The sequence below is a fragment of the Pelodiscus sinensis genome, chromosome 1 (assembly GCF_049634645.1).
Source record: "Pelodiscus sinensis isolate JC-2024 chromosome 1, ASM4963464v1, whole genome shotgun sequence".
Classification (NCBI taxonomy): Eukaryota; Metazoa; Chordata; order Testudines; family Trionychidae; genus Pelodiscus; species Pelodiscus sinensis.
Window position 1 is genome coordinate 239,581,697 of NC_134711.1, and position 22,732 is coordinate 239,604,428.

Genomic DNA, 22,732 nt, shown 5'->3' on the forward strand with positions numbered 1-22,732 from the left:
TAGTCAAAGCAGGGAGGTTTCATTAGAATTGTAATTGTTGCCCTTTCATAGGGTTTCTGCAATGCTGTGGTTGTAGCATTTAAAGTCAGAAAGGACAACCAGATCATCTGGTCTGACAATCTGTACTTCACAGGCTACCCTAGCCATCCCCACTCCAAACGTGACAACTGAAATTAAACCGAAGTCTTACTGCCCACAAGAAACTAGACTATTTTCTGCCATGGGCAGAGAAGAGTAGCGACTGAGATGCAGTAGTGCCTGAGGCCTTTGCAGTAGCACGGAAATGACTGAGAGATGCCCAGATAATCCTGGCAAATGATCCCTAAACTGCAGAGCAAGTGGGGAGGGGAAGCAGGGGAGGCATAAAATAATTTCCAATCTAATGGGAAGGAGCAGGGGTAAATTTCTTTCCTCCCCCACCGCCCACACATGGCTATCAGTTAAAAGCTGAACATGTCAGCAAGAACCAGCCAGGCCAGCATCAGCGAGAGAAAATGCCTGTTGTTGCTTTGTCTCATGTATTAAATAAAATTCGTGAAGCAAAGGGAGAAACATTACTACCCATAGACTGTGTGTGTGGAGAGGTAGAATTGGAAAGGCTGAATTTAACAGCCAGATACACGGGCCTATCAAGGAATTGTGCAGCTGAGGAAAACGTTAAAAGAGCATTTTAACAGTCTGTCATAGTATTGCAGTGAGTTGCCTTTGTGTACATCTGTGAATCTGGCTCTTAAAATATTTATAAACACCTTTTATGTGTTTGGTGGGAAGGAATGGTGCTTTAGTCTTTAATACATCTGTTTGGTGACATCCAATAAATATACTGTGATTTTTCAAAATATGTAATTTTATTGAATGCATTATACACAATGAACAATACTGGATTACATGCAAAGGATATGTTTAATTTCCTGTGTCTTTTAGTTATGAACTGAGGTTTTGGGGTTTGTATCTTTCTGTTTGTAATGAATTGATATTTAATATGTTAGGGTATGTCTACATTAGCCCCCTAGTTCGAACCAGAGAGGCTAATGTAGGCATTCGAAGTTGCAAATCAAGCCAGGGATTTAAATATCCCATGCTTGATTTGCATCTTCCTGGCCGGTCGCCATTTTTAAACCTCATTCCAGGAGGAATAACAGGTAGTTTGAACTAGGGCTTTATTTCGAACTACCGTGTCCCTGCCGCATGTAGACACGGGCAGTTAGTCCGGACTTGTAAATTTCAAAAAGTGGTGACCGGTCAGGAAGACACAAATCAAGCGCGGGATATTTAAATCCCAGGCTTGATTTGCAACTTCGAATGCCTACATTAGCCTCCCTAGTTTGAACTAGGGGGCTAGTGTAGACATACCCTTAGTGTTTTATGAAAGCTAAAATTCCATCACTACGCCAGAACATGCTGGCTATCAAGGCCTGGTCTACACTGGAGGGGAAAGTCAACCTAAGATATGCAACTCCAGCTATGCTGATTATGTAGCTGGAGTTGACATACCTTTAATGCCTGTTCACATTGTGGGAGGCCAACAGGAGTGTATGCTCCCGCCACCTTCCCTTACTCCCCACAGAATGAGAAATACCAGATGTTGGGAGGAGCTGTCCTCAGCATTCAATTTAGGGGTCTGCACTAGACCTGTTAAATTGAACTCTAGAAGATTGACCTCTGGAAAGTCGATCTTCTTCGTAGCGTAGACATGCCGTAAATGAGTGTAATATTCTCGTCTTTCACTGCCAGTACATTTAAAAAAAATAAACGGATTATTTTAAAAGTTTATTTCCTTTTGTCTCTGACCGTGCATTTTAAATACTGGAAGAAATGTGGGAGGAGGGTGGTTCATGCGTTGCAAAGTGGGGGGGCAGTATTTTTTAAAAAGCATGTAGTAATGCACCTACCCGTGCTTGCTTCCTCTTCCTCGCTTTTTTGGGTCTTGGTGAGTCCAGCTGCTTATCAAAGAACTCCTGAATCTCTTGTCCCAAACCTGTGTCCCCTCTGTGTCCCAAACCTGTCCTTGCTCTGCACTGCTGATGGTCCCTTTTCCTGATTTTGCACGATGTCTACTATCCCATTGTGGGTGGCAGTTGTGTTCCCATGAAGCATGGCATAGGGCAGTGGTCCCCAACACGGTGCCCATGGGTGCCATGGCGCCCGCCTGAGCATTTATGTGCACCCGCCTAGTGACCAGGGCCGGCCCAAGCCACTCTTGAGCCCCCGGGCCCCAGTCACCTGGCGCATGCACAGTACCTCCCCCGTGTTGCATAAATTGCAAGGTTTCGTCCCCTTGGAGGCTAGTCTGATTTACCCCAAGAAGAGAGTCACACTTTCAGGCTGGGTCCAACTCAAGTTTATTGGTTGCAACCACGGTACGGCTAAGGAACTCAATGTTCAAATCAGAGCCGACCCCCAACATCTCACAGGCAGGGGTTTTTATAGGGTTCACATCTTTCCTGGTTTAGGTGCCTTAACATGATAGGTTACTTCATCTTTGACATTTAGCATTCCTATAGGTCAGGTTGATTTTCCAAATGAGGTTAAATACAGTGCCTACTTGCTGAACAATGGGCAAGCCATACTTCCCTTTTTCCTTTCCTGCTTGAGCCGGTCACAAGTTTAAAGGATGTGGAATCTATCCATATCTCTACTTAACAGAAGACTGGTTTCACTTCCCTTCGTCTCCTTATTATAAGTTATTACCTGTGACAGGCCTTGACCTTTGTCATGTCTTACTCCTATACAAATAGCAAATATATCTAAGCATTAGCAATGTATGTATATTGTACGTGCCCCTCATAGGGGAATCAATGGCTCCGGGGGATTTGACTTCCCTTTTACACATCAATTCCCCCCTCAAGAGGCTTTCTCTTTCTTATACCCCATCAGTTTCTTCTTTGGCTAATCTTTGGTAATGTACAAGCATTTCACGGTTGACAGTAGTCAATACAGTGCGACATATAGAGGCAATTATACAAGGTATAAAACAGGGCATTAAGCATAATATAATCACAACAAAACAAAACTAAACAGGAATGTGTACCAACATAGCACAACAAGAGTTTTCCTCTTTTTCTTTGAAACAGTCGTGGTTCAGCATCATGCAGGGGAGAGGTTACTAGCACATCACCCTGTAATATTTCGATTCTTCTGGTGTCCAATAGGTGTCCAGCAGTCGGGGTAGGATCATTTTGCAATGGGAAGCATTGGCTAACAGTCAGTTCTTGGCACTTCACAGCGCTGATGGACATAAGAGTCTTTATTCTCTGAGCCAAAAGCCAGCTAGCTCTTTTGGAACCAAGGTTATTTCCTAGGAATAAAGCAAACCATAAAAACAATCCCACGCGGTTGCTTGATACCGGCCTTATCAAAGTGAGGCCTTTTTGGCATGTGGTTGCCAGGGGAACCAGGGTCGCAGTTACTGCTGTAGCATACGCTTCTCAGGCTGACTTAATGATTTGAGTTTGTCAGTCCTTAGCAAGATACCATGGACTGCCTCAGTTTACTCCTATAGTTCTTTTCTCTTGACTTTGGGGTTCTTCTTAATCTACTAAGTTAAATACAACAATTTAAGGGATTTTAATTTACTCTGGAAGTGCTGGTACAGCACTATCATTATTATAAATGTTAAAATCAAAACTCTCTACATAATTTGGCAAACACTATTCAAATCTATCCCCAAGATATTTCGTCGCCTTACTGGCACTGCCCATGATTATAGGTTTGACCTCTACTGCCTGGTTGAGTGCTGCAGAGATAGGTGTTTGGCATGGTCCACGGTGTTTCCCTATCTGTGTGTACCTCAGACGGCCAGCCCCGATATATCTTTGGGCATTGGCCACCAACTTCTTGATCTTTGCCTGCAGGGCCAGTAAACCCTCCTCTTGGTACTTACTTCCGCCGTGCCACTCAGCATCTCATGTGTAGTTATCTCCACTACCAAAGTGCGATATGTCCACATTCTATTGACGGTTAGGCCGCTTGATGAGGGACTGTTATGCACACAGACGGATATACAGAGGGGCAGGATGGAGTGATCTGTCTGGGTAGTCAAACACCAGTAGGTACCGTTCATTTGGACCAGCTCGATGTTCATTTGTTTTTCTATGACAACCACATCAAGCCTAGGCAGATTCGTCATGATGTTAAATGGGCAGGTACATAAAATTTCCTTATCAAAGTGGGTACAACAATCCCTGGGTATAGGGAGGCTCCCACACCTTCAGAATAAGCAATGCCTTCTATTCTATCTATATGCCCTTGCTTTGGTACAGGCAGGGAGGTTACCATTCTGATCTGATCTGAGTGAGGAATCCTCAGAGGGACCAAAAACAAATGGTTGTACTATGCCCTGTCCAGGTGGGCCTTTGGGTCCTCATGGATTCTCTCTTTCCCTACTCCCATGGGTAGGCACAGGGGAGATTGGGGACTCACCACCATAAGAACTAAGTGGTAGTGGCTAAAGCTTACCTTATTCTTCAATACTGGCCTTCTAATTTCTTTATTTTACTTCTAATCCAATTAGCTTCTGGTCCAAACATCAGGTTAGGTCTACAGAGCTGGACAGATCCTTCAAACTATTTAGGATCAATTGATTAGCTTGGCTGGTGTGTAGGCCTTTACTGGCACTGGATATTACTGCATTTACAAGTCTGGATTCTCATACAATTTCTGGGCTATGACATAAGTGTTGCTGATAGGGTTACCAGGCTCAAACCAATCTGCGATGGTATCTGCTAAGCCTTGTCATTGCCTAATCAGGCATTTGCCAATTTGATTAACCAGTCTAGCACACAGCTGGTCTGTACCAGTGTGGAACATCATCAAGGTAAGGATCAGTGACAGTTGTCCTTGTTCTGGAACAGGGGCCTGTTCAGGGCATGGTGCACAACTGGGAGGCTCCATTTTGTCCTTAAAGTCCTGGTTGATGATATCCAAATGAGGGCAAGTTAGCAATGGCCATTAAAGCAAAACTAGTCTGGTGGGAAGGAGCTAGTCCTGTCTCCCATCCTTCTGTTCACGTGATGTACTCCTTGCTTCCTTCCAGTTCTTTTTGTTCACCTGTGGAGACATTGTTAACATTCTCCTAGCCTAAACAATTTTCTATTCACAACATTTGCAATACGTATTACAATTAAGACACACAAGACAAACTTGGACAGAACACAAACACATGTCATGACACAGAACCATGGCATTTTGTTGTTGTTTTTCTTCAACTGGCGCCAGCGCTTTCTGATGATCTGAAAGACAAGAAAACATTTCTCCCCCCCCATCGGGGTGGCCTATTATAACTTAAAATACTGCCTAAGATCTGCTAGGGGAACAGGTTACAGCTAGTTCCTTACCATTTTCATGTGCGAGTGAGCTGCAACTTTCTGAGAACAAGAGCGCTTCATCGGTACTCGTGACCTTCCACTCCCTTGAATTACCTTAGAGTTGCTAGCCCTCCCCAACAGTGGCATGGTTCAGTTTCCCTCTCGTATTGCAGACCGGGCTCTTTTTTTTTCCTCTTATGATCTGTCTTGATCCTGCTAAATGACTTTTCTTAATTACACAGATTTGTCTAGCATTAATTTGGTAAGGAGAGTGGGCTTTCTAATTAGCCCCCACACTTCCTAATTCTTTTCAGTATATGATTTTCATAACATCCAGGCTGCAGCAGTTGAGTTATGCTGCTGGCTCTGGGGTGAATCACTTGCTCATGTTCTGTAAGGAGATTTATGTTGCAGAATGTGTCTCCTTGTTAGGGCAGATTTAGTTTGTAGTGATTACATCTTCACATTCAATTTCTACTGGTTGACATCTGGGTGGCTTTTAAGTTACCTTCCCCCACGCCCTCAAGCCAATTATAACGGCGTGTGAGGGAAAGGTTTTAACTGTTTGTTATGTTTTTTCCTCTGGATGGCCCCCACTCATATGTTGTGAAACATCTTTGGGTTGCCTGCGTTTCTAGCCGTAGAGGCTGTCATTTTCTATTTGCTAAGAAGGGCTTGAGAATTTCCTGAAGTTGCTTGGATTCGATCCTTGCTCAAAGCCCGCATTCCCTTTTCAATCTCATAGCTTAGGAAGGTGCATATTTGGGCCTTCTCTTGTGAAACTTTATATCCCTTCTTCCCTAGGGCATTCAACAGGGGCTCCGTTGCCCTTTTTCCCTTTTGCATATCAGGACTGGTAATCAACAAATCATCAATATACTGGAGGAGAGCTACCTCAGGGTGCTGCCCCCTCCAGTCTTCTAAGTCTTTTTGCAATGTCGTCCCAAAAATATGGGGGGATGACACAAAACCCTGGGGCAACACAGTCCACAACAGCTGGATTTTGTGATGGGTGTCCGGGTCTTCCCATTCAAAAGCAAATAATTTCCAACTATTTTTGTGTAAAGGTATAGAAAAGAAAGCATCTTTCAAGTCTAATACCGTAAACACTGTTGTGTCTGCTGGAATTTGTGTTAAGATAGTGTGTGGGTTGGGGACCATAGGATGGTCTACAAGAACTTTCTTATTTATTGCCCGTAAGTCTTGCACGAGTCTATAAGAGACGCTATCCGGTTTTGGCATCCCTAAAATAGGGGTGTTGAAGGGAGAGGAACTTTCTACTACCTAGCCATATCTTTTGAATTGTTCGATTAATGGCTTTAAGCCTATCCAGGTGGCTCTTTTTTCTCTCAGGGGATATGGCTTTACACCCACAGAGCCTTCTCCTTCAATGAGAGGAATTCTTACTGGAGTCACAAACTTTGCTCGGGCAGGGGTCTCATCTACCCATACACATGGATTGACTCCTTCTAAGACTTCAGTCCCTTTTGTCTCTAACAGCATCTCAGCTGCACAGAGGGCCATCTGGTAATTTGAGCCCTGTTTCACAGGCAGCTGCACTACATTCTGATCACTACGGAAGAAAATTTTAGCTTGCAGCTTAATTAGCATATCTCGCCCTAGCAGGGCAACTGGGCATGCAGATGAAACAACAAAGGCATGCTCTAGCATAATTTTTTTCTAATCTTCGTGAGGAGGGGTCTACATACGGGTAGCCTGCTTCTCTTTCCCTCAATTCCTTCTATCGTCACATGCTTTCCACTTTCTTTAGCTGAAGGGGGTTTTATGGGGATCATAGAGAACGTGGCTCCAATATCCACCAGAGCCTCATAGTCCCTGCCACCCACCCTTATTTTTACCATGGGATCCTTTCGAGCTTTAGCTCGTAGGGTGGTGGCCTTAGATCCCGGTCCCCTTCAACTAGATTCTTCTCCGGAGGATTCTGCCCGCATCTGGCGGTTCTCCGGTTGTCTTTTCTTCCCCTTTGCCTTCAATTTTTGGGCAGTCTCTCTTCCAATGTCCTTTTTCCCGTTTGTGCACACATTCATCAACTGCTACCCGTCCCTTTCCTTTCTGAGGGGGCCCCTTATGGTCCGGCCTCTGATTGCTGGAGAGTGCTGCAGCCAGCACTGCCATCTGCTTCTGCGCTCTCTTATCTTCCCTCCTCTATTACTTCTCTAAGGGGGTACTGATGGTATGATGATCCCAGATCTGATGGGCCTTTTCGCAAGAAGTACTTTTTTTTTTTTTTTTTTTTTTGCCCGAATGGAGTAGTCCACCTTGTTGGCTCAGCCCCCCTCACTTCAGCCTCTGCAGGGGGGGGGGCTGAAGTGAATCTAGGACCAGCAGGAGTCTGATAAGGGGGGGTAACTTTTCAGATGTAAGTTCACTTATGATTTCAGAGTTACTGTTTCCTCCTGAAGTGGCAGGAGAGGAACAATTCTCATTCTCTCTAATAGGGCTAGACCCTCCTGAAGAAGAAGGGGGTTTCCTCTTTTTTCCATAGGGCTCAAATTCCTCATCACTAGAGGGAGCCAGTATTCCAGGGCTTTTACCTCTCAAGGTCTTTGCTTTTGCAGCCATGACCTTACACACACCCATACTACATTTTAATATCCATTTTGGTCGATCCTGGACGTGGAATAACCAACAATCAATATATGGGAAGTGATCCCACTGTCCGTCCCGCGTCACAACGCTATGTGTTAGGGATACCAGGTTTACATCAAAGGAGCCCGTATCTGGCCATAAGTAGGCCACTCAAGTTGACAAAATTTAATTAACTCATCTTTTGCCATTTTTACTCTATAGTCACTTTTAAAATTACTAAAATTCTGTAACATGCATCCCAATGGGGTTGCGGAGTTTTCTATCCGGGAACTTCCCGAACCCATATCTATCTATTTATATATATTGCGCGCACACACACACACACAGTCAACAAGCTTTTATCGCGGCTCCGTGTGTCGATGGAATGACACCACACCAGCTTTTAGCGTCCGAACTCAGAGAGGGGTCCAGCGCTTGGCTGCCTCACTAGAGACACCGGTGTGCCCTTATGGAGCCGTGACACTTAAGACGGGCCTATCAAACAGTAACAAATATAGACAAACAGGGGGCTTAGAGACTCGCTGGGTCACGAGGTTCGGCTGACCCCCCTTGCAATCAAGAAATCCTGGTCATCGGGTTTCCCCTTGCAGGATTCTTGGGGCGGCTGGAGTCAGCTTAAGTCTCAGACCTGGTCAGCGACAGTCACGCTTACACACAAACCTGTGGTTTCACAATTTAGGTTTCTAACAAATCATTAAAACAAAGAACAAGAGTACTCCTACTAAAAACAAAAGCAATCCACTGGAGTTTTCCTAACTCCTCATAACTTCCCCATGCAACCCACGGGTTCATGGTGTTCCTTCTGGGGCTTACAGAGGTTTCTACCATTTTGGGAGCGACCCAATTCCACAATATTGTGTTCTTTCCAATGTTCAGACCTATGTGCTGAACGCAACGCCCCCGGGGGACAAACAAATACTCAGACCTATATGCTGAGTGCAAACTTACAGATCAATATCTGCTAGAACACAGGAATAGGTATACTCACTCCGTCTATACCCCGGCGCCTTCCTCTTTTCTTCGGACCTGACAGCCTCGTGTGACTCATTCAATAGAGACTCCTTTAACTTTCCGGATGTCCCGACTCACGCTTTCGGTGCCGTGACGGACTCAAACAGTCCGGTGCGCACTTCACGGTCACCTACAGCGAATCTTGTCGTCCGACTCCAGAGTAGTCCAAGGGATGTCCCATCTGGGTCGCCAATTTGTTGCATAAATTGCAAGGTTTCGTCCCCTTGGAGGCTAGTCTGATTTACCCCAAGAAGAGAGTCACACTTTCAGGCTGGGTCCAACTCAAGTTTATTGGTTGCAACCACGGTACGGCTAAGGAACTCAATGTTCAAATCAGAGCCGACCCCCAACATCTCACAGGCAGGGGTTTTTATAGGGTTCACATCTTTCCTGGTTTAGGTGCCTTAACATGATAGGTTACTTCATCTTTGACATTTAGCATTCCTATAGGTCAGGTTGATTTTCCAAATGAGGTTAAATACAGTGCCTACTTGCTGAACAATGGGCAAGCCATACTTCCCTTTTTCCTTTCCTGCTTGAGCCGGTCACAAGTTTAAAGGATGTGGAATCTATCCATATCTCTACTTAACAGAAGACTGGTTTCACTTCCCTTCGTCTCCTTATTATAAGTTATTACCTGTGACAGGCCTTGACCTTTGTCATGTCTTACTCCTATACAAATAGCAAATATATCTAAGCATTAGCAATGTATGTATATTGTACGTGCCCCTCATAGGGGAATCAATGGCTCCGGGGGATTTGACTTCCCTTTTACACATCACCCGGGTGCACGGTGCATGTGCGGTCCTGCCCCCAGGCGCCCAGCAACCCCAGAAGTTTGGGGACTACTGGCATAGAGCTTACTGTAGAAGCAGCAGACTTTTGAGGCAGCCCCAGATTTTCTGTTGCCTTCCCTCACCTTTGGTATGATTGTCACAAATCCTTCACCTTTTTTCCACATTGCTGCTCGTCCCTGTTTCAGTCCAGGGCTTGCATCCCCTCTGCAAAGTTGACAAGACATTCCTATTGCTGTGGAATCCCATAGGTAGGCTTGCACAGCTCCTTCTTCCCACGGGAGATCAAGGACCCTTCTCTGGTCTAGGCAGGAATATTCGGTTAGCTGGACCTCTGTTTTTGCACAGGGCCATGTGTATCTGCTCACAAAGGAGAACTAGCAGGAAAAAGAGACTTTTTCAAAACATGCTGAAGATTTTAAAGTGACTTCCAGTGACTGACTCTGGTGCAATAAAGTTCAAAATTATGACTGGAGCAGTCATTGTTGCAGGATCAGAGGCACTGCAAGACTCTGGCTGGAGGCCTGCATTTACAAGCACAGGTAATGCAGCATCCACATTGGCATTTTACTCGCAGAAGTATGTTGGCTGAGCAATTGTGTTATCCTGAGACCCAGAAAACCAGGGAATCAAATGTGGGTGTGGACACACGAAAGCTCATGGTGACAAAAAGCAACTTAGTCATGCAGATCAGGCCCCTTTCTCTTATAGGCAGAGGTGAAAGTAAACAGGTGCACCCTGGTTCATAGCTCCAGCAAGAGGTGGCTGAGCTGCAGCAAAAGCCAAGAGGGAGCTATTTAAATTGCTGGCAGGGACTTGGGTTGCAATAGGACAGTACCTGCATAGCCCAGGGTCCAGTGTGCTTCAACAGCAGCCCTGGGACTACAAGTTATGGGCTACAAACTGCAGCATGTTGGGAAAACTTCCTGCTTCCTGCCAGGATGCACCCTCTGCCCCCAGCAGGGTCTCAGCAGGGACTGAGCTAGAAGCAGCACACAGGCTGCATGCAGAGAGGAGGGGCTGCTGAACTGTATTCCTCTATGTTTTTTTACAGACTATAGCCTGTTCCTGGTGGTTTATCTGAGTGGGTCTGGTCTGAGACACACACACACAATACAGGGCAGACCACTGAGCCTCAGGCCTAGTCTCCCACAGTTAGGGTTGCCAGGTGTCCGGTATTCAACCGGATAGTCTGGATTTTGGGTCCTCTGTCCGGTAAAAGAAAATCAGAAAATATTGGACATGTGCAATGTCCGGTATTTTCTGGTTTTCCAGCTGGGCACCCAACGGAAGCCCGGCGGGGGGAGTGGCTGGGAGGCAGGGCGCGATCGGCACTGGGAGGCCTGGTTGCGTCTGACGTAGGAGTGACGCCTTGGGGAGGAGGAGAAGCCCTGTCCGTGCTCCTGGCGCTGTTCAAGCACATTGTGGAGCTGTAGCCGGACTTGTCGTGCTTCGCCAGGACCGTGCGCGGGACAGGCAGCGCCCTAGGATCTACATGTGCCTGGGTCAGTCCTGCTTCCCGCCAGCCGATACTCTCCCCCCGCCCCGCTCTTCCCCCTCCCCCTCCGCTGCCCCTGACCCCCCTCCTCATCAGCCCTGCTTCCTGTCCCTCCCCTTCTCCCAGCCAGCTCCTCTCCCTCTTTCCCCCTCTGCCCCTCCCCTCTCTTTGGGAAGCAAACTTTTCTTACTGAATGATCACAGCATCATTTGTCACCAAACAACCATGGTCACAGCCAGATGTTGAAGAAATAATAATAAGAGAACAGCTAAATATAGACATCAAGCTTCAGATCTGTCTGAAGAAATGAGACGAAGGGAACTGAGGACTTTTGCTGAAGATCTGCAAAAGCTACACATAAATCTTCTTCAAATAAATTATCTAATCCCTGCCCTGTACATTGATTAAGGAGATGGGTTCTTATTCCTCTGTAATGGAGAAAAAGGAAACAGCCAGGGAATAACTTTCATTGGAAAAAAATATTTCTGAAACTCCAACACAATAAGCTAGTGAGGATATTACATTAGATTTCTTTTGATTTACTTCCCTTTTTGGAGCTGATCTTGATGAGTGAAGCAATAAGTATATCTCTTATGTCCCAAAGGCTTATGCAGGAAGATCTGTAGTTTATTTCTGAAATAAGACTCATTATCTGTGTGGACCCCTTAGAAGAAGCTGTTGTGTGAGAAAAGGGAAGAGAAGATTCTTCAGTCTGATCACAACCCAGGCTTGGGAGGAGAGAGGTGTTTAGTTTCTTGTTCCAACCGACCAGTTTGCCTCTACAGCTGCCACAACTATTTCCCATGTTTACTCAGCTACTTTATAGTCCCTATATTTACACCCTGCACTGGTCATTTCCATGGGGAACCAATGGAACTTTACTCATTTCCCTAGTACATGTTTTATCCCACTTTTCCGTACCAATACTGATAGCACACATAGCATTTAAAGCTATTATCTTTGGCCATCTTGAGCATGCACAACTGTTTCAAGGAGGAACATCTGTGTGCCCTTCTCTGCAAAGCTGCTGTGAATTCTCTGAACCCATTCCAAGGAAGACAGAATGCAGAAACAGGCCTCTTGGCACACCTTGCACTGTACGCACAACTCCGTATCCCAATCCAAACATGGCTGCCAAACATAGCTTCTGTTCACTCTATTTCTTCTCATATAGCTTTGATACAATTCTACCATATGGATTACAAAGATTTTGGTATCACCATGTGGAAACTCCACAATATACAGTCAGGCGCTGCTTGTAGTGTCTCTTTAAACTGTTCTGTTCACACAACTCTCTACAACTTTATCCTTTGCAAAAGAAGAGGCTGGATATTGCTCTCAAAGTCTCATTTTTATATTGTTGCAAGAGTGCAAAGAGATGTTCTAAGTGCAAAGTAGTAGCTCCAAGTTATTCCTCTCAGCTTTCAGTGTGGACAGTATCCTGCAGGTAAGGGGGTGCTTCACAAATGTTATTGTGCTCTAGCTATTTTTGGCTAATGGAACAGCCATCTAGAGCCACAGACAGCTGAGTGAAAATTAAAGCAGCTCTGTAGTGCTTTGACTTACATCAGGGGACAGGCACATATATGGCTGGCGTAAGAACAGGCAAAATGTTAAGGTGACTTAAAGCCATCTTTGCCTTGCCTTTATTTCTGCCCCCAGAACAGAGAATTAAGCCCCACTCTCTTTTCCCTCTCTGATGTAATGACTTTATCAATAGGAAAATCTTCCAAACAATGAGATCTCGTGGCGGTGTATTTTTGTCACATCTGAACAGTAAATGGAATAATGCTTTCTGTAGTTTTCAGATGGTTTCTACCAGACATAATGATAAGACTTCTGTTTCAGAGCCCAATTGTGTAACCCAGCAACTGCTCAAGCCAACACTGTACAGGCGTTTCTTTTCTGCCGTTATTTCAGGGCTTTATCCCCGTGTTTCTAACCCCCACTTTTCACAGCCTTCTACACACAAATAACAAAGTTTGGTGGTGCTTCTAAGATGTGCTGGCTGGACCACCATGGGATCTGGATTAGTTTTGCTTAGGCTGCTCATCTGCCCACTTTGCAGTGAGGACACAGGCTAAATCACTCAACTACTGATAGTCCTCCAGTGCATTTCCCGCAAGTTCCCAACAAGACAAGTTCTACAACTCACTGGAAGAGAATCACAAGCGCTTCTCACCTGACCCTATGCTGCTGTGGTGAGAGAGGGCTGGGGTAGTCCTCTCTCTCCATGGCAGCCTGCGTACTGAAACCCTCTTCTCCAGCTTGTCCGCGCTTCCCCACGCCCTTGCTCCGGCGGGTCGGAGCCGGCCCCGCCGCTGCTGGCCGCAGCGTCCGTTTCCTGGCCGGGGGGTAACCCTCCCCCCAAGGCTAGTGCGGACCTCGCCGGGTCCGTCACAGTGTGAATATGAAAGATGGGTCAGTCTGTCTTAATCTGCTCATATAAAATTCAATGAAATACCCAAGTTTACTTTATATATGTCTTTTATGGATGATAGCACCCCTAGATATTTTGACTCCATTGGAACCTATTTGCGTTTTCAGTGAGAAAAATGTAAGACCTCAGATATACAATTTATTTTATACTGTGGTAGTTTCTCAAAGATGTGAAGCATTCCCATAATAGAAGAGCTAGAGGATACCAAATGAAGTTAATGGGTAGCAGGTTTAAAACAAATAAAAGAAAGTTCTTCTTCACACAGCGCGTAGTCAACCTGTGGAACTCCTTGCCAGAGGAGGCTGTGAAGGCTAGAACTATAACAGAGTTTAAAGAGAAGCTAGATAATTTCATGGAGGTTAGGTCCATAAAAGACTATTAGCCAAGGGATAGAAATGGTGTCCCTGGCCTCTGTTTGTCAGAGGATGGAGAAGGATGGCAGGAGACAAATCGCTTGATCATTGTCTTCGGTCCACCCCCTCCGGGGCACCTGGTGCTGGCCACTGTCAGCAGATAGGCTATTGGGCTAGATGGACCTTTGGTCTGACCCAGTACGTCCGTTCTTATGTTCACATTTCTGTCAGTGATGAAAACTGACATGTCATCAGCATAATGTCAATCTTTATCTGTCTTATCCACACTGTGTTGATGCCTTCGTGCCCTTGTTTCAATGATGGCTACTGAATGTAACTGTAATGACACAAGCTAAGTTAAAAATGAATGTTTCCATTAGTAGTTATAGAGAACAACACTTGATAGACAATCTGGAGTATTGTCTGACAACTATATATTGTACTATACATTTTAGAAACGTTCATCTGTCTGTCTGACCATCTGTGAGTCTCTTTGTTCAAGAACTCCCCTTAAACTGTAAGAGCTAGGACCACCAAATTTGGTATGCAGCTTCCTCTTATCATAACTTAAAGCAAGGTAATGGTTTGGTTGTGCTAGGATAATAGGATGTGCCTAGAATTCGATTTTCTCATAAAATAGTAGGAGGGACAGTTATACAGGAGAATGACCACAGGGGAACAGCAAGGGGCCAGAGATGGTGATGAGGACAGCTATAACCCCATTAGGCTAGCAAGGGGCAAGGGTGGACAAAGGGATAGCTATCTCCTATATATTTTGGAGTTTGTCTGTTTGTGTGCCTGTTTGTATGTCCTCCAGTCAGGGATATGCATCCTTCATGCAGCTGTGCTTCTTCAGCTGCAGTGGGTAGTGTTTGTTCATTGTGTACTGTACAGGCAGTCCCCGACTTACGTGGATCCGACTTACGTCGGATCCCTAGATACGAACGGGGTGAGGCAACTCCCGCACATGTGCAGCAGCATTCCCGGGGCTCGCTCACCTGGGTCCTAGGATCCTCCTCCTCCTCGGGCCGGCTCCGACTGGGGTCCCGCAGAGCTGCCGGGCAGAGGAAAAGTGCCTCCCCACGCCCGCTGCCCCCCCCCACCCCCCTGCCAGCAACAGGCTGCCCAACAGCAGACAAAAGCAGCCTCTCTGCCCCTCCTCCCCTCTATACATGCCGGGCTCCCGGAGCGCAGCAGCATCCCCAGGGCTCGCTCACCTGGGTCCTAGAATCCACCTCCTCCTCCTCTTCGGGCCGGCTCCTTCGGCCCGCCGGCTCCAACTGGCCTCTGCCTGCAACAGCAGCTGGCCTCAGGGACAGGGATCCCGCAGAGCTGCCGGGCAGAGGAAAAGTGCCTCCCCACGCCCGCTGCCCCCCCCCCCCCCGCGGCCTCGCAGCCTGCACGCCTCCCCCCCCCCCAGCAACAGGCTGCCCCCCCTCCTTCCTCCAGCAACAGGCTGCCCCCTCCCCCGAGCAACAGGCTGCTGAACAGCAGACAAAAGCAGCCTCTCCGCCCCTCCTCCCCCTATACATGCTGGGCTCCCTGGGCAAACAAAGACTCCACCAAAACAAACAAAGTGCTGGCCTCATTGTGTTAGCAAAAAAAGGACCCTCCTCCTAGAACCCTGGGTGGTGTGTGGAAATAAAGCTCAAAGCATGGTGCAGAGCTGTTTGGTATTTGATGAGTTACTCCTTTAGTCCTGAGTTTGTCACAGGGACAGAAATAGATGTGAAATCTTCTGAACAGGGGAACAGACAGCAAAACAAACATTAGAGGGGAGTTAACCTTTCCCTATGCTATCCAAAACTAAAAAAAATGTTTGGCTAGAGTTTCCCCTACAATATGTACCAGTTCCGACTTACATACAAATTCAACTTAAGAACAAATCTACAGTCCCTATCTTGTACGTAACCCGGGGACTGCCTGTACATATACACTCAATAATATTTCATTTAAAAAAATCATGGTATGTTTATTGGATACCACAAGATTGATATGTTAGAGTCTAAAGCACCATCCCCACCCGCCAAACTCATAAAAGGCATTTATAAATCATTTAAGAGCTGTATTCAAGCCAGATTGACAGATGTACACAAAAGCAGCTCACTGGAATGCTATAGCACACTGTTAAAGTGATCCATAGTTGTACAGTTCCTTGATAGGCTCTTGTAGTTGCCCTTGAGTCTGGCTGTTAAATTCAGCAGATAGTCTTTCCAATTCCCCCCTCACACCCTCCCTGTGGGAGATGTTTCTTCCTTTGCTTCATAAATATTATTTAATACATACAGCAACAACAGGCATTCTCTCTCTTCTGCGCACGCACACAATGGGTTTTTTGGTTTTGTTTTGGGGTTCTGTTTTCATTTGTTTCTTGCCTTCCTCTGCAGCTTTCAGATCATTTGTCAGGATTATCTGGGTTTCTCTCAGTGATTTCTCTGCCTCTACAAGGGCCTCAGGCACTGGTGTACCTCGGTCCCTTCTATTTTATGCCCATGGCAGATAATAGTCTATTTTCTTATAGGCTGTAATACTTTGGTCTAATTTCAGTTGCTGGATTTGGAGTTGTGGATGGCTGGGTGGCCCATGATACACGAATTCAAATTAAATTCAAAGAAAAGATTCAAAGCCTTCAGAAATATATAAGCAAATTCAAAGAATCAATGGGACTTGAAGTAAAAATAAATGTATACCTGGTCTTATTGTAAATAATGAAACGGGTCTCTAACTTAGAAAAGGTGGACATTTTAGCAAACTAATTCCAAGGTCAACAGTGATATGAATCAAAACAATGAATTTTGTATGGGCGGGGGTGGGAATGAAAGCTTATTTAGGATAACAGTGAACTATTAAATAGCTAAAGAGACTATACTGAGGATGTGTTAAAGAGTTTAGCATGCAGGAGCTTTGCAGCCATTAGGAAAAGGAAACATACCACTCTAGGCAAAGACCATTTCAGTAATGAAATGCTTCCATACTTGTCAGAAGAGTGTCTAAAGATTCTGTTGCATTTACACAATGATACAGGGAGAAAGTCTGCTGCCAACAGAGCAGAACCGTGCATTGGTGATACTAGTTAGGATACTAGGCAAGCTACATACACGCTCTGATGCTTATAGGCCTATTTCTGTCATACCATGTGGGTGGGCAGGGGACTCGTGCTGAAATGATAAATGTAATATTACTTGCATGGTTGGAGATAAATGATATTATAACTGAGGTACAAGATGGTTTCAAAGAGGAAGATACAAAGTTGCCATATGGTGAGACTAGAAACAGGTACAAAAAAGCATAAGGCCTAACTTGTATGGTAACACTCTCCCTGGCCACTGAGAAAGTGTATGACATGTACAGAGAGAAGGCATAGTATATAAACTAGCCAAAACTAGAATAAACAAAACAGCTGGCAATTCCCTCTAGGTGCCACATGACCCTAGCAGGGGGAAGAGATGGAGGGGAGAGAGGGAGTTTGAGAGACTTCATGCACTCCCCCACTCCGATTGCCCGATTGGCTTGGGGATGGGGAAGCACATGCAAAGCCTCTTGCCCCCCAAGGACTTGTGGCCCTGAGCAGCACATAGAGGGAACTCCTATGGCTGGGACTGCTGCAGGAGGGAGCCAGCCTCGGGGACCCTGTTGGACTGTTGGCTGGGAGCCGCCTCAGGTAAGTGACTCCCAGCCAGAGCCTACCTCTTGCACCTCAGCCCCTGCTTCTTGCATCCCAGCCCCTCCCACCTCCTAACTCCCTACTCCGTCGTCATCCCCCTCTGTCCAAGGTCACCACCCAATACCTCTCCACACTGCCCCAGATCAAAATTCCCTCCTAGGCCCTGCACCCCCGCTACACCCCTCCTCCAGGTCAAAATTCACTCCTGCACCACTACACCCTCCCAGACCCAGCACCCCAATCCCCTGCCCAGGGTCACAACCCCCTACTTCACCTAAACGCCTTCTCAGACCCCATACCCTCTCCTGCACCCCAATCCCCTTCCCTGAGCTCCCTTCTGCACCCAACCTCCATCCCAGACTCTGCACCTCCTCCATACAGAAGTGTGGCCCTTGACCACTTGCCAAAATCTTGGAATGGTCCCCCACCAAAAATTATTGCCCACCCCGCCCTACACCCAGCTAGGTTCATGAGTGGCTCTGGGAACACTCATGCAATCCCTCTAAGAAAGGCACCAGTCAAATCCCCACAGCTCCCAGCCTCTCACCTCAGGAATATAACTGGTTCACCACTTCATCAGTGGAAAGCTTCTGTAACCTGAACAAATCACCAGACACTTCTTGTAAACTCGAACCGTGTCCAATGGGAGCTGCAAGTGGCCTTCCCTGCAGATGCTCAGGTAAATAAAGACTCTGGAAGCTCACCAGTGGCTGACCCTGGTGGCTTATTGCCCAGCCCTGCTATAAGTGATAGACAATAAGTCAGAGTGGTTACCAAAAGAAAAGAAAATTTAAGCACATAGCCTATTAGACCGAGCTACAAATAGATTAAGCATTTTTTCTCACCCCACTGGCTATTGCAGTCCTTAATATACATGTTTGACCCAGGTTTAAGGGCAATCTCCTTTGCTGAAATCTCCAGTCTTTTCTCAGTGTATTTGTTGCATGCAACAAAGGTGGGGGCAGGAGAAAGGTGAAGCATAGACCTGCTGCATTGGGTTTTATACTCTTAGTCCATATGCTTGGACAACACGCATCTGCTCTGTCTGGTGGGGCTTGCCGAATCCCCTGGTGTGGCCTTATGAAGGTGAGATATTGAATTGTAGCTCCCTTGTTAGACAGTGGCTCTTGATGTTTGTTTTGACACCTGCACGGGTGTTGGTTACTTTCCTTGCCATTGTATTAGGAGAAATCTGGCTGATTTCCCAACTCACAGCTTGTTTTAGGACAGTCATAAAACACGGTCTCCTAACTTCATATGCATTAAAGATATACATATTTAGACAGACTAGTGGGTTTCAACAGGTACCTTTCTCCTGATACCTTACATGATATGCTTTATTTGCAAGATCACAGTTACATATAATGGAGGATATGGAGGTTATAGGACACTCCCCTAAGGTACAGAATGTCACATTAAGTTAGAAAGATCACATAGATAATATTGTTCAAAAGTGTAGCTGTAAAAATGAACTTACACAAAGTGCAGATGGAAACAAATGGGGGTGCAGATAAGAAGGTGCTGATGATGATGTATAGAGCATTGATCAAATCAGTTTGGGGGATACTAAGCTTTTAGTTCAGTTTCAAAAACAGCTCTTAGAAACTTGGAATTGCTTCAGGCTGAAGCTCTACAACTGGCACATGATGCAGTTATAACACCACCCGTGTGTGTACTGCAAAGAGCTGCTGAAGAAGAACCTATAAGTTTAAGGATGAAACTATAGGATCTAACCTTTTGGGCAAAAGGTAAAAAGGAATAATAAAAATAGAAGTATACAACATATCTGAGGATTGCAGGAAGACTAGTAGACAAAGTTAGATGGATTACCATTAGGGATGTTAAATTTAGTTAACTAGTCGATGGATTTTCCAACAACTAGTCAATTAGTTGATAAGCAGGGGAGCCACTGCGGAGTTAGCTCTCAGCATGGGTGCTAACCCTGCTGCAGCTCTCACTTTTAAATATATTAAGAGCCTGTCAGCTCTTAATACATTTAAAAGGCTAAAGTGCAGCGGGAGGGACCCAGCGTGAGCTGGGACAGTTGATTCCTAGCTCGCGCCGGGTCTCCCGCCCCCCCCTTCTGATTTTTAAATGCATTAAGAGCTGGCAGGTTCTTAATACATTTAAAAAGTAGAGGTGCAGCGTCTGGGATTCCCAGCTCATGCCCAGTCCCTGCTACTCCCCTGCCCTCTGCAGAGATGGTGCTGTGGGGGGAACTGGCTTTTAAACTGGCTCTGCCCAGCACCGGCTCCTGTCCACTCCCCCCCCCCCACCTTGCTGCCTCTGATAGAAGCAGCAAGGCTGGGGGGGAAGCGACTAGTCAACTATCCAATAAGTTTTTGCTTATTGGATAGTCGTCTTGTCAACAAGTCACTTACATCCCTAGACACCATTCCTAGATATCCCTAGACCATAGACTTCCTCAAACTATAAGGTCAAAATAGATAAAGGAGATATGCGTCACCTTTTTGGGTTAAATCCAAACTGCCTTTTAAGCTGGGGATCCCAGTTCAGTACCTCCAGCAGCTTGCTTGTTACACCACAGACTCATTCCAGTCTCCACTAGCCATGGTTCTACTGCCTAATGCAATGTCTACACAGCAGCATTATTTCAGAATAACTAACTTATTCCAAAATAACATCGTCCATGTCTACACTACACGCAGTTATTTTGACATACTGTCGAAATAATGTCAAGCTGGAGGACTCTTGACTCATGGTAACTCTCATTGTACAAGGAGTAAGGGAAGTCGGAGGAAGAGCACTCTTTCCTAGACTTTCCGCTATGGAGACAGCACCAAAAGCCGAATTAAGCTATTTCTACTTAAGCTATGCAATTGATGTAACTCAAATTGCGTAGTTTATTTCAGCTTTAGCTTTGCTGTGTAAACGTACCTTAAGTAACCCCAGCACACATTCACTCCTGTATTTACCAGAACTATCTTCCCTGAAACATCCTGCCCTCTCCTGGACCACTCAGAAATAAGGTTTGTTTGCTCCTTTAAATAGACAACACCCATCAGCTTGCTACATTAACTGGAATTATTTCAGTTCAGATAAAGCAATGGGTTGGTTTAGATTAAAATAAAACATTTATTAACAATAGGATATAGGTTAGTGATGCCAAGTGAAAGAAATAAAAGCAGAAGTTGGTTTTTCTCCTCCCCTCTTCTCACATGGAGTTTTTTAAAAATTCCACAGCCCATCTGTTCTGGCCTGCTGGCACACCAGTCTGAAAACACTGGCCTAGATATTATAGTGACAGGCACTTTAAAATAGGTATAGTTATAGAATATATGATGAACTGGTATGCAGCAGAAGTTTTATTGGCATAAGTGAGTAATATATCAGATTCAGGATAGTAAAATCATTATACCTTCTCATAACAGCATGTGTATTTTCCTTTCTCTCCTGTGCAAAACTATCCCATATTACTGAGTCCTTACTTACCCATTTTGAGATTTGGATCACATACATAAATTAACTAGGCTATGCAGAACTATGGTAATTTTAACTAAAACAACAGAAACTCATTCTTGTAAGTAAAAATGAAGAACTAACCATGTTGCATGGAAGAAGCACTTCTCTAAGCACACTTTCTGATTTCCACCCTTGTCCTGACACATTTCCCCTTTCAACTGAAAAGATTTCACCAAAAGGGGATCAGCGAACCAATCCAATCCAGCTGTATTTATCTGGTACATTCTATTTAACTGGGACACAGTGAATCAGGAAATCATTTTAACTGGCAAGAAACTTAAGCCTAATGATAGGCAAAGCTAGGAAGGCTGCTTAAAGGAGATAATGTTTTACTGAGATTTTTTTAGGTGATATAATTAGTTCAAATTGGTGTTTTGCTCTTTTTGCTTCAGGATCATGCTGGTTCTATCTGTTCTAGATACAGTTTTCAGTAACACCTTACACCTTACACAAAGTATATCATCAGTACGTGTTCTTACCTGCTAACCAGTATTTTCCATACCAACTACACCTGGTAAGTGTCCTACTGCAGTGCCTCCTTCCCATGGTCTTGCCAAGAATGTGAAAAAAAATTGCTGCAGCATTACCACTGAAACGACATTGTCTATTAATCAGGGGAATGCATCACTAGCTTAGGGGATCCTTCTTTAAGACTCTCATTCAAATCCTAGACAAGGCTTAACAGGAGAGGGGACAGAATGTTGGAGCTGGGCAATTCCACAAGGGCTGGGATTAGCAGAGGGGCCAGCAACTGGTGTGAAGAACAAGGAAGGAGAGCAGGAGACTGTGTGGGTGGAAGATGGCAGAGAGAAAACATAGTAAGATTCAGCAGAGACTTGCTGCCATTGGGCCCCTACTGGCCCTGGATCCTTACCAGTGGTGGAGCAGAGGGGTCAGAGTGTGAATGGCTAATGCATCTAATTTAAAACTAACTTAAATCAGTATAATTTAGATGGGGAATATAATTTAGGGTTGATATAATTGCAGTAGGTGACATACAATGCTTTTTTGTGGCCTTCCTGTACAACTGCAGAGGTAACTAGAGCTGTTGCACTTATTCCTTTTCTACTGACTGTATTTTCTATTCCTCTTCTTGAAGATGGACCAGCCAGTTCATCGGCATGATTTCATTATTTGTGAGAGGACAAACAGCTGCAGTTTAGGAATTTTAGTAAGACAGGAACATGGTGTTCATAGGAAACACAAATCTGTAAGATTCTTCTCTGAGCCACTGATTTTAGTAATATGAATGGACCAGTCCAGGCATTGTTCCAAATGTTCCTTCTGTTGCCAGTCACCTCTCTGTATCCCCTTCCCACTCCCTTTCTCCAACCTTTGACCTGTTCCATCCCTAGCCCCAACCCACTTCTAGTTCTTAATCACTAACTACTACTTAACCACCTCCCTCAGAGGAGTTCCATGAGAGAAAGGAGGAGGAACAAAACAGAATGACGCACACTACTCTGTTCTCTGTGCCCTGTTTGACTGCCAGGATTGCCTCCTCTCTACTCTGAGGTGAAGGCTGTGGTCTGAGCCTATGATCCTACAAAAAAGAAGTGACATGGGATCTGGG

At 45.4% G+C, this 22,732-nt stretch overlaps 1 protein-coding gene across 1 annotated transcript in view; it reads right to left on the bottom strand.

The window, feature by feature from the left end:
* The window catches only part of ING1 (inhibitor of growth family member 1), a 163,783-nt gene that overhangs the window by 124,897 nt on the left and 16,154 nt on the right, over positions 1-22,732 (bottom strand). The window lies entirely within an intron of this gene.